The sequence below is a fragment of the Electrophorus electricus genome, chromosome 4 (genome assembly GCF_041902795.1).
Source record: "Electrophorus electricus isolate QZ-2024a chromosome 4, ASM4190279v1, whole genome shotgun sequence".
In the NCBI taxonomy this organism is placed as follows: domain Eukaryota; kingdom Metazoa; phylum Chordata; class Actinopteri; order Gymnotiformes; family Gymnotidae; genus Electrophorus; species Electrophorus electricus.
In genome coordinates this window covers 1571568-1584383 of record NC_137500.1, presented here as the reverse complement: position 1 = coordinate 1584383, position 12816 = coordinate 1571568, and the positions used below count along the sequence as shown (strand labels likewise).

Genomic DNA, 12816 nt, shown 5'->3' with positions numbered 1-12816 from the left:
AGATCAGTTACACTGGTTACCTTTCCCACTGTGCATTTTATTTAAAATCCTCCTGCTCACATCTCTGCATGGTCTCGCACCCCCTACTTATATGAACTTTAATAGCAATCTGGTGAAAGACCTGCAGGAAGACAAGAGTGCATTGGGACTTGGCGCAAACAGTGCAGGAAGCCATGTGGATGATTACATCTCACTGGGAGAGCCACCAATCCTGAGCTGTAAGCAGCTGGCCTGTGTGTGTTGATCCTGGATGGCCATTTCCCAGAGAGATATGGGCCCTTGTGATGAGAGGAGCACAGCAGTGGAGCAGCTCTACAGTCTACAGCCGCTGGCCTGGGCAGTGTTGGTGAGAGCTGGCCTGTGTGATGGCCTGGTCCAGATCCCACCTGATGGCTTGCAGGATGGGCTCCCTGCTGGTGGGTCCAGCCTCTGGGTCAAAGTTCAGCCTCTGAACAGGGCATCTGCCTTGGTGTTTTTGTATCCTGGCTGATAAGTGATGGAAAAGTTGAACCGAGAAAAGAAGACAGAGCACCTAGCCTGACAAGAGATGAGGTATTTGGCGATTTGGAGGTATTGGAGGTTTTTATGGTCAGTCAAAGGGGTGTTGAGCACTCTCTAATCAACGCCTCCACTCCTTGAATGCTAGCTTTATGGCCAGCAGCTCTCTGTCTCCCACTCTGTAGGTCCTCTCCGCAGGGGTCAATTTCTTAGAATAGTAGGCCACTGGTTTAAACGGCTTAATTTTGGGGTGTTTCCTGAACACTGAGGCAGCACCGCTGAGACTCCAACATCAAAAAGACAAAGGACCTATCAGGGTCAGGATGTTGGAGGACTGAGACAGTGGTCAAAGGCCTCTTCTGCCACTGGACTCCATTCCAGGCAGTTGTTTCCCCCATGGAGTAGGTTGGTGAGAGGATGGGCCTTAGCGCTAAACCCCCTAATTAAACACAGGTAGAAGTTGGCGAATCACAGAAAGTGCTGTAGATCACTTTAGCTGCCTGTATCCATACATTGGTTGCATTTATGAGGTAGCTTAGTTAGCTGACCTCACATAGGTGGAACTCTCCTTTGTCCAGAGTACTTGACAGACGTCCAAAATATCTTGGTCTAGGGAAAAAGAATATACCAGTGTGTTATCAAGGTAAACAACAATGGTTATACCCGGATCTCATTAATCTTCTGAAGTCTCAGGGCATTTTCTCTGTTTTTGCGTAATTTCTTAAATTCACTTTAAAGGTTCTTATAGTGTGATACCCATATGTTTCATATGAAAATGTTCAGACAAATATCAGCTCTATTCCTTATGAGGTACCATTTGACCTAGAGCACTGCATAAAGAAATATCAACTGTTTTGATGTTGGAAATAACATCAAACTGTGACCCAAACTGTATGGGTCACAAATGTAGTGAAATATATGAATAAAGTAGTATAGACATGTGTAATAAATGTTTAAAATGATATTTTGTACAATCATTTATTGAGTAAAAGTGTGGTCTGTCACATTACTTTCACCAAGTCTTAGAGGGACTGGCATAAAATATGACTGAACAATGACTTTAAATTAGATATCAAGCCTCACAGAATATCAAAAAATAAAGCTTCAAGTGTACATGTGAAAAATGAACAATATAACTATAACCAAAATATGCCAAAAAACAGAAAGGTCTCATCTGCACAGAACAGTATTCAGCATAGCCAAAACATGTCAGTCCATCCATATATTATACTACCTTTCACACTAAAACTTCTACAAAGTAAACTTTTCCTATTTGACAGTCAGTTTTCTCAAACAAAAGTCATGACTATTGTATTACAAATCAATTTCATGAATTATGCACAAAAGCAGCAATGAGGATATTTCACCAGGAGGGCATTAGGAACTCTGTGGTCCCTTCAAGCCTTCAGCCTGCTGTCCTTCTATATGTAGAAGACACTGAGGTGGAGGTGGAGGGGTAAATGTACCCCTGCTCTAAGTCCTGCTGAATATATTGCTCCATCACTCAGTTTTCCTACTGAGATAAAGGGTAAACCTTACACTGAGGAGGGCAGGTGTTATCCAGTAGTTTGATGGAGCAGTCGGTTTTTCTGTGTGGGGGAAGCTGTGTGGCCTTTACTGGGCTGAATACCTCAGTGAGGTCTTGATAGAGAGCTGGGATGGAGATGTCAGACTCAGCGCTGGACTCTTGATGGAGGTGAACTGGGAGGGCAGGACCACTGAGGTGAGGCACTGACGTGGCAATGGAGTGAACATTCAAGAATGTTGTTGCTCTGCAAGGAAATGAGGGGGTGGTGAGTGTGTAACCAGGGTAGTCCTCAGCTGATGGGATGAGAGGTGTGTAGTGTGTAGTGTGTAGTGTAGTGTGTAGTGTGTAGTGTAGTGTGTAGTGTAGTGTAGTGTGTAGTGTAGTGTAGTGTAGTGTAGTGTAGTGTAGTGTAGTGTGTAGTGTAGTGTGTAGTGTAGTGTAGTGTAGTGTGTAGTGTAGTGTAGTGTGTAGTGTAGTGTAGTGTAGTATATTGTAGTGTAGTGTGTAGTGTAGTGTAGTGTAGTGCGGTCCTGGGCAGGAGTAGGTGTGTCGCTCCTGCTGGATGACCAGCCTACCGTGACAAGAGGGGGAATCAATAACTAATAAAGAAACGTGTTCTGTATGGAGGGCGCTGGTCTATGATATGATAAGATCAGAAAAGACTTTATTATCATTGTACTTGTACAACAAAACAGGTAGCTCACAGCATCAATAAAAATAATAAAATAATATAATAGAAATAGGATGGCAATTTAAAAATAAACATTTGCAGGGCTTCATATGTATACAGTAGACATGGAAAGTGCAAAAATGATGTGTGAACAAGAAGTGTAAGCAGTGAGGTGAGTGTAGGAATATGGATGGTGTTGTTAAACATGTTCTCTTTACTAAGAATAAGGTTTTTCTTATTTAGTTCATTTAATCAGGCTAATGATACACTCACCACCACAAGAGGAATGAATGTTATGTGGTGTTGGTGTAGCTGCAGGGAGAGTAATCCATCAAACTGGACAGCAGGGAGCGACATAATCCACCTCAGCAGGACTAAAGAGAGAGAGAGAGAGAGAAAGAGAGAGAGAGAGAGAGAGAGAGAGAGAGAGAGAGAGAGAGAGAGAGAAAGAGAGAGAGAGAGAGAGAGAGAGAGCAGTGGGTTCTAACTCAGATTTGCATTACCAGAGCTGAGTGATTCTCTTTCTCCCAGAATAGAGCCGCAATTTCACGAGATGTTCTGGTCTGTTCAGATAAGCTCACTCAGGCACAAGAAACTGTCTGGTAACATTAATAAAGATGTTTATCTCTTATAAAAGAGCAGACAATTTCCAAAATGAAGCTTTATTTCAGTGGAAGTAACAGAAATGCCAGGACACAGAACAGAATACAAACAGAGCTGCTGCATTCTGTTCTGCTGCACTGGTCAGAACTCCCTCCTGCACCTCTGAGACGTCCACAGTCCAGCTTACCACTCACTGAGTTTAGTGCCTCATCCACAAGTCAACCATAGAGATACATTCTAATGAAGCTGTCATTCAAAAACCGCTTTGACTTTATAGTGACCACACACACACACACACACACACACACACACACACACACACACACACACACACACACACAACCCTAAGCTTCATATTTTATCTTTAATCTTTAATTATTTTTTCATCTCCACCTAAACTAATATTTAATGAATGTTAATAATCTAGTATATTTTGTATTGTCAAAAAGGTGCAGAATACCTCAGTTCGTTTGCAAAATAATTTATCCAATAACATGACAATGACAATGTGTTTCATCTGCTCTGCATCCACTTGGTCTCCTGCTGTGATGATGGTGTGAAGTCTGTCTAACGTGAGTGTGGACTGTGAAGATGGTGTGTATTCTGTCTAACGTGTGTGTTTAGACTGTGATGTTGTAAGGACCCAAGTTGCCATGGCGATGGAGGACTCCATTCTGTGTGATCACAGCTACATTGTGATGTTACCACCACGTTGGCCCTGGACACTCAAAATATTTCTATGGCCATTGATGTTTCTCCCACTTCTTACATTTGTCAGGTTAAGTCCAGATAACAATGCGTTGACCTGATAGAAACGTACATGTAAAAAGGTTGCGTGCAGCAAACAATACTGAGGAGAACACATCATATGAATACATTACATACTTTAGTATATTTATGCTGCAGGTCTTTTACTTAAAGACAGATAAAGTCACCAGTTGCATTTTATAGTGCTTAGACCTGATTGGTGAGTTCATAATTAATCACTCAAGTAATCATGCCAGTTAATCATCCCATGTACATTTGACAGCTGTGTTTGATCAGTTGGTTCACAGGTGGGAGGTTTTGAACGGCAAAGAAGTGATGTCATGTTAGATTTATATGTGTAATGTAGAGAAGTGTGTTGAATAGAAGGGGTGTGTGTGTGTGTGTGTGGTGATTTGATTAACGTATAAGGCTGAGAATGTGTTTATAGTTGTTCAATTCTGGACTGAGGTTTTGCTATCTAAGTGTCAGATTTCACTAACTATATTTTTAATTATAGTGTGTAATGAATCATAAAAAACAAATACAGAGACGCCACAGAGAGTATTTGGTAGACTTGTATTAATACACAGCGAGGCCACAGAGAGTATTTTGTAGATGTCTATTAATACAGAGAGGCCACAGAGAGTATTTACTAGATGTGTATTAATGCAGAGAGGCCACAGAGAGTATTTGGTAGACGTGTATTAAAACAGAGAGGTCACTTTGCATGTGCAGCACCTGCTTCAGTGCTCTGGGAGTGTTTATAGTCCTGTGAGTTTAACACTTCATGACTGAGAGCTGCCTGTCCCAGCAACTTCACCCACAGCAACCATGACTTTGATCCCCATCTTCATCTGCACACTGCTCCTCTGGACTCACGGTAACTCACTGCTTTACCTCTGTGGTGAACTATCACTGTGACACAGATCTACTATTCTTATTTAAAAAACTATTCACAGGGTTAGTACTACTATATAATAGCATATGTACAGTTAATTGTTAACTTTTTTGTGTTTTGTATTCATTTTTTAGGATCCAGAGGTCAGGTAACAGTGACTCAGGATTCAGTGAAATCTGCTCTTCCAGGAGACACTGTCACGATCAGCTGTAGAACCAACCCTGCAGTGTATTATCACAGCAGCTATGGTCATTATTTAGCCTGGTACCTGCAGAAACCTGGAGAAGCTCCTAAACTCCTGATCTACAGGGCTACTAACTTACAGTCAGGAACTCCAGCTCGTTTCAGTGGTAGTGGATCTGGATCTGACTTCACTCTGACCATCAGAGGAGTCCAGACTGAAGATGCAGGAGATTATTACTGTCAGAGTGCACATTACATTAGTAGTAGCTGGGTGTTCACACAGTGTTAGAGAGTCGTACAAAAACCTCCCTCAGTCAGACTGCACAGAGACTGCACTGCTGCAGCTGGGACCTACTGCAGGTGCTGAGGGGAGGATGTGATACAGAATAATGACACTCTGTGCAGGAGAGATGCCCCATCACACTCACTCACTACTGAACAACACACATCTATAGAAAATCATTCTTCTAGGAACCACAACATACTGACTCACGACAATACAATGTTAGAATTGATTTTTGTTTTGTATGTGTTTGGTATTACATCTGAAAAACTGTACAAACAATATGTGGATGGTTAAACATATTATCTATGCCCATGAGCTGATTCAAGATCAGTGTATCTGGTTCCTCTTCACTGAGTCCTTAATCCCTTCAGACAGCTGCAGCTGAAAAAAAAATACACCCCATTTTTATTATTCCTCTGGAGAAGTCATCAATCTGCTGATGGAGCTCCTTCCAGTTTCCTCTGTTGTGCCCAGTTTACCCCTGTGTCTCTCTCCAGTTTACCCCTGTGGCTCTCCAGTTTACCCCTGTGTCTCTCCAGTTTACCCCTGTGTCTCTCCAGTTTACCCCTGTGTTTCTCTCTAGTTTACCCCTGTGTCTCTCCAGTTTACCCCTGTGTCTCTCCAGTTTACCCCTGTGTCTCTCTCCAGTTTACCCCTGTGTCTTTCCAGTTTACCCCTCCTGTCTCCAGTTTACCACTGTGTCTCTCTTCAGTTAACCTTTGTCTCTCTCCAGTTTACCCCTGCTTCTATCCAGTTTACCCCGTCTCTCTCCAGTTTACCCCTGCTTCTATCCAGTTTACCCCTCCTCTCTCCAGTTTACCCCTGCCTCTACCTAGTTTATTCCTGCCTACCCCCAGTTTATAACTCAATAATTGACTATACTAACATTAGTAACACCTATTGTCATGAATCCTATAGAAACATACAACAGTACTAATAATTAGACTGTGATCTTCTGGATGGAGATCTCAGATGTTGCTCCTGGGATCTGCTGGAGCCGTTCTCCCAGTATGGGGGTCACAGCCCGTAGTGCTCTGCTTACTAAGGGACACAGTTCCCACTGCTCCTGCTATTTAATGGCCCCTCCCACAAGGGAGGAAGGGAAGAGGGAAGACACACAGTTTTGTTGGTTTGTTTGGCTTTTGGTTGCAATTTTGTATGACTTGTGTATGACCTTGTTTTCCCCATTTTTGGACTTTGTGCTTTGGCTTCGCCTCTTCTGCTTCAGTAGCTGTTGCACATATACCTGTAGATATTGGACAGAGAGTGTAAATATTGTTTTGTTTGGTGCTTTGGTGTTGGATAATGGTGGTAGGGAGTGACTGCCATTTTTGTTGGGTGTGGGTTTTGCTTCTGTTTATCTGTCAGGTAGGAAAGTCTGATATATGTTTCTTTTGTTTGTTGGGATTATTTAGTGTGTATTTTTCTTCCATTAGTGTGGATTTTGTTTATTGTTTTGGCCTGGGTCACTGCTGAAGACATTGCACCAATAAGATTGTTTGTAAATAATATCCTCTGTGAAATACACCAAAAGGAGACTTCCATTTGTGCTTTTGTTTGTTTTATTGCTATTCACTTTTTACAGCTTACATTCTGTTAGCAATTTATATTTCATTTTCCTTGTTATGGCCTCACAGCCTGGACGTGGTTGTAACAAATGCTTAATTCTTCTGAGGAGATCTTCATACTCCACACGCACTCCAGTTGCATTGGATAAAAGTCCAATTACGCATTCTGACATTGAAGTCATAGCAGAGAACTTTTTTTTGCTGGTCTTGCAAAAAGTGAGTGATGGTGATTCCTGCACTGATGAGGACATCTGCAAAATCCTTGATTTATATAAAAAGGAGATGCAGCCTGCTAAGTCCAGTTCATCTGAAATATGTCAGGCAAGCCAGACTGTGAGTTTGCATTCAAGGGTTCGGAGTGATGAGGTCAGCAGCTGCACCTCCTTCCCAGTACTCAGAGTCTGAAATCAGCAAAGCAACAATGAACTCTGGGAGATCCCTTACCACAGACAGTCAGGTAGTGAGTGACGTCCTTCCCACAAACGCATCACTGCAGATGGCACGAGGTACAGCCACCCAAACTGATTTGAACCTTAGCACAGGACAAAGCTCTCCATCAGTGTCATCAACAGACTTGAAGTGTGCTGCTGCTAATATTACAGTTGTTGATTCTTTGGATAAGATTGTTGAATCAAGTGTGATAGGGAGTGACACTGACTCTACTACAATATTTATTGCTCTTGATTCATTTTTTTGTAGCCTAAGTGGATCTGATATTTCAGAAGTTCCAACAAACTGTGGCTTGTTTAACAGGGTGTGTAGGTATCTTCAGGCCAAATTCTGCTTTTAAAGAGCAGTCCTCTATCAAATGCGAGAGCCAGCCAACCTCCCACCACTCTGCTTTGCAGCTCTCTAATGACCATGGTGTTTCCCTGGTTGATGATCTTATTGTAACATACACAAACAATATAATCAATGAGATTATAAATGTTTATTACTCAGAAATATAATCTGAGTTTTAAGAACCTGTGAGACCTAAAGGTTCAAAAGAGATTCTAGTCTCCCACCATGAGCGCATGGTATAATGGAGAGTTTGGAAAAACTCGCAAGTAGCAGAGCTTCATCCAGGAGCAGTGTGAAGAACTGAGATCTAGGAGGAAGGAAGGACATTTCATTCTCTAAGATGGACACGGTTTTTAATAAGATATTCCTGTAGGCTGCTCTTCAAATCAGGTTGAGGGATTTTTCAGCAAGGAGTTCCAAAGTAAAACAACACAGGTTGTTAGTAATTTTCTCCTGAGAACATGAGAGAAATTTTCTGCCTCTGTCTCCAAACAGTGTTCCAAGGTTTCCAGCCCAGCTGTGAGGGGGGCATGTATTTATTCCACAATAAAGGACAGAGTAACTGACAGCTGTTTCATGGATCCAATCTGTGTGCTGCTGAAAAAGAACTATGGGTTCCGTTTCAGTATTCCAAAGAAAGTTACTAATATCAACGTTCAGTTGAAGGTAGGTATAACTTTTTATATACCTCACACCAGTCATGTGAAATTACATAATACACTGCTGTTCCACAGATCACTGGAACAATGGATTATTCTGAAGGAGCACTATTGGCTACTTTTGTGAATGCTGATTGTTCAATTTGCTTTGTTTAATTCTTGGTCTTCAAGAAGTCAAATAAAGTGAACCCTGTTGGCCTGGTAGCTGATGACCACAAGCCCAGCCCCTCCTCTGGACATCTTCAGGACTATAAGTCTATCAGGCAGAATGCTCGTGTTTCATAAGCATTTTATTATGGTGACTGATGCTGCAGTTCTGATTAATCTTATCTTTTGCAGCTTCACACATAGAACAAAATGCTTTTACATCCTCTAGAAAAAAAGGCCGTAAACTTCTGCCTCGAAAGTGTTCAGCGATCTCCAAAACCATGCGAGCCTCATTCAGATGCATGGCTAAACCATCATAAACACTGGTTCATTGATATTGATGAATAAAGGCTTTCTGTAGCTCAATCCTGGATTAGTATTTATTTAATAATATGTGGATTCTTCTTAGTTAGGGTGTCGTTGGGAGCGAAACACTTGAAACCTGATATTCCATGTCCCTCAGAAATTTCAAACTTTTTTTTTTTTAGGTTTGATTGTGTTTTAAATGTTTTAATATACCATCTAAATAATTCTGTGATTATTTGTATTTGTCTATGTGATGTAAATGCTTGAGACCATAGGCTACAAAATACAAGACTCAGGTCACTCCCACTGTCCTGCTTGGAAATAGAGACCAAGATAAAAGACAGCTCAGAAGTAAGTAAAATTTTCAAAGCTCCAGAAGGGCATAAAGATCAAATCTGGACTCTGGATACATAAGAGATACAATGGGGAGCTCATAATTGAAGCTATACAGTCTGCTAAACAAATGTTAACAGCAATGGCATCAAAACTGCAGAGACATACAAAGGAAGCAACAGCCAAAAGAGTAAATGCTTCTTCAGCAATGAATCAACCAAAGCATACTTTCAGTAGCAGTGCATCATAACCCTCACTGTGTATCCACCCAGAGATAAAACATCAGCACAGAAAGAATATATGGGAGAATGACTCATCACAGAACACCAGTGCTCAGTGGTTAGAAGATCTCAAAGCAGAGCACCACAATCTCCCAGAGCAGGAAATGGTCAGCTTTACAAAAGCAGGTATCCAAAAGTGGGTCAGAAACATGAAGAACGTGGCGGCCCCTGGCCCTGATATGATCCACGCCTACAGGCTAAAAAAATATATAGCTCTGCATGGCTGACTAGCAGAACAAATGAACTACCTGCTCCCATCTGGGCTGACTAACAGAAGAACCCCCACTAGGGCCAAACACCATCCATCTACAGATCAGTAACCTGCCTGTCCACAACATGGAAGATTCTATCAGGAATATTAGCCACCAAGCTGAATGATGATATATGTAATTTTATGTCTGCCTGTGTGTCCGTCTTCCCTGAATTCCAGGTTTTGCCTCTGCCTCTCCGGTATCCCTCATCCCAAGCCACACCAGGTTTCCTGGTGAGCAGAGCACCATATAAAAGGAAGAGGAAGAGACAAGGGCTCAGCTTAGGATTTGTTGGAGAAATGATTGTTGTTGATAGTGTTGCTGCATTTTGATCTTGTTAGTTTTGCTTTGTGTGTATGACTTTGGATTCGCCACTTGATATACAGTTTTCTTGGTCCCTTTTGGTTTGATTGCTGTATAATGTATGTTTTTTTGTATCTTGTATATATGTCTTGTCCTGTACATAATTACACACTGGTTGTAGGGAGTGGCTGCCATTTTGTTTGGGTGTGGGTTTATCTTTGTTTATAACAATGTATTCATTGTATGTTTCTTTTTGTTAGCTTAGTCAGTCATCTTTTTGTTTCTAGTGTGGTTTTGTTTGTTGTGTAGGCCTTGGTCACTCATGATGCGATTGCACCTGTTTATTGTCCTTAAAGACCAAAACTTGTAAATACACTAGATCTTTGCTGTCAACTTTGTCTAGTTATTCATTCCATTACTAATTTCTACTGCTGTAGAAAGAAAGAGACAATGACTGGGTAGGTGATGCACCTACCCAGGACCTTCAGCAAGAATCATGTCATTTCAACTGGAAAGGTGTGGTTGGCTAATAGTACAAATAGAAAATGTCTTCAGACCTGGAGGACACCTACTAATACCTTGAAGAATCCCTATCACACGGGAATCATTAGGCAGTAATGAGATGGATGGCAACATTCAAGTACCTCTGTAGGGTAAGGCGAGTCCTCAAGACTCAGTTGACTGGGAACAATAAGATCATGAGCATAACACGTATGCCATGCCAGTGATCAGCTATCCAGCAGGCATGATAAGTTGGCAAAGAGAAGAACTGCAAGCTGCCAACATCGAGACTAGGAAACAATGTATGGGATACTCCACCCAAAAGCTGCAAACACCAAAAGGAATGAGGGTGAAGTTGACTAACCAGTTGACTAAACACCATCTACCTGTAACTCCATTAAAAACAGCATCTATGCATACCTCCATCAAAAACATCATCTATCTATACATTGTGGTGGAATTTTGGATATACAAAAAGTCAGACGTGATTAAAAGAGTAATTTAATAAAGAAAATAGGACATACAGAACACAGCTGTGTGAGAACTAATGCTCTGAAGCAAAAGCTCTAAAGGGGTAGACTGGCTCTGCTCCTTATACCTAAACTTCACCCCCAGAGAGGGGTGCTCTGTAATCCTGTTTACCCATTCCCTGCTCCTTATGCCTAGACTTCACCCCCAGAGAGGGGTGCTCTGTAATCTGTTTACCCATTCCCTGCTCCTTATACCTAAACTTCACCCCCAGAGAGGGGTGCTCTGTAATCTGTTTACCCATTCCCTGCTCCTTATACCTAAACTTCACCCCCAGAGAGGGGTGCTCTGTAATCTGTTTACCCATTCCCTGCTCCTTATACCTAAACTTCACCCCCAGAGAGGGGTGCTCTATAATCCTGTTTACCCATTCCCTGCTCCTTATACCTAAACTTCACCCCCAGAGAGGGGTGCTCTATAATCCTGTTTACCCATTCCCTGCTCCTTATACCTAAACTTCACCCCCAGAGAGGGGTGCTCTATAATCCTGTTTACCCATTCCCTGCTCCTTATGGCGATGAACATTCCTGCAGTACCAGAGCACTCACCAGGACAGACACAGTTTGCAAGATAAGCCTAAGCCTAATTCCTCTTTTACGACACATGCGAGGTCACGACACATGCAGGTCATAAGGCAACATTGCCACAGTCATTTTGTTCACACAATATACAGAGACAGAGTGTGCAGACTAAACTATTCATATAGGATTATATGATGAAAGGATTAACATGATTATATATGAATCATTACATACGAATCACACGATAATACATGATCGAATAATATTTTCCATCACAACATCCATCAAAAACACCATGTACCTGTACCTCCATTAAAAAAACATTTACCTGTACCTCCATTAAACACCATCTACCTGTACCTCCATCAAAAACACCACCTACCTGTACCTCCATTAAAAAAAACACCTACCCATACCTCCATCAAAAATACCATAGACGCATATCTCCATCAAAAACACCATCTACCCATACCTCCATCAAAAACACCATCTACCTGTACCTCCATTAAAAAAAGAAATTACCTGTGCTTCCATTAAACACCATCTATTCGTACCTCTAACAAAAACACCATCTACCCGTACTTCCATCAACAACACTACCTACTTGTACCTCCAACAAAGACACATTAAACTTACATTACTTAGCTGATGCTTTGTTCCTAGGCAACTTACAACAATGACTGATTACAACTTGAGCGTTAAGAGCTTTACTCAGGGGCCCAACAGTGGCAGGGCTTGAACCCACAAGCTTCTGAATACAACTCAAGTAGCATAACCACTGAGCTACCACCACCCCACCATCTACCCCTACCTACATCAAAAACACCATCTATCTGTACCTCCATCAACATCTTGGTCTAGGGAAAAGGAATATACCAGTATGTTGTCAAGGTAAACAACGATGGATATATCCAGATCTAATTAATCTTCTGAAGTCTCAGGGCATTTTCTCTGTTTTTGCATACTTTCTTAAATTCACTTTAAAGGTTCTTATAGTGTGATACCCATATGTTTTACATGAAAATGTTTAGACAAATCTCAGCTCTATTCCTAATGAGGTACCATTTGACCTAGAGTACTGCATAAAGAAATAACAACTGTTTGAAATAAGTTTACCAAACTGTTTGGGTCACAAATGTAGTGAAATAAAGTAGTATAGAAATATGTAATAAATGTAATAAATGTTTAAAATGAAATTTTGTGCAATCATTTATTGAGTAAA

At 41.4% G+C, this 12816-nt stretch overlaps 1 long non-coding RNA gene across 1 annotated transcript; it reads left to right on the top strand.

Moving 5' to 3' along the window:
- The first annotated feature begins 7133 nt into the window (after positions 1 to 7133).
- On the top strand, positions 7134 to 9016 carry LOC145657643 (uncharacterized). The gene is made up of 3 exons (XR_014123521.1): positions 7134 to 7302; positions 8260 to 8430; positions 8595 to 9016. It is a non-coding gene; the product is annotated as an uncharacterized LOC145657643 (long non-coding RNA).
- The last annotated feature ends 3800 nt before the right edge of the window (positions 9017 to 12816 follow it).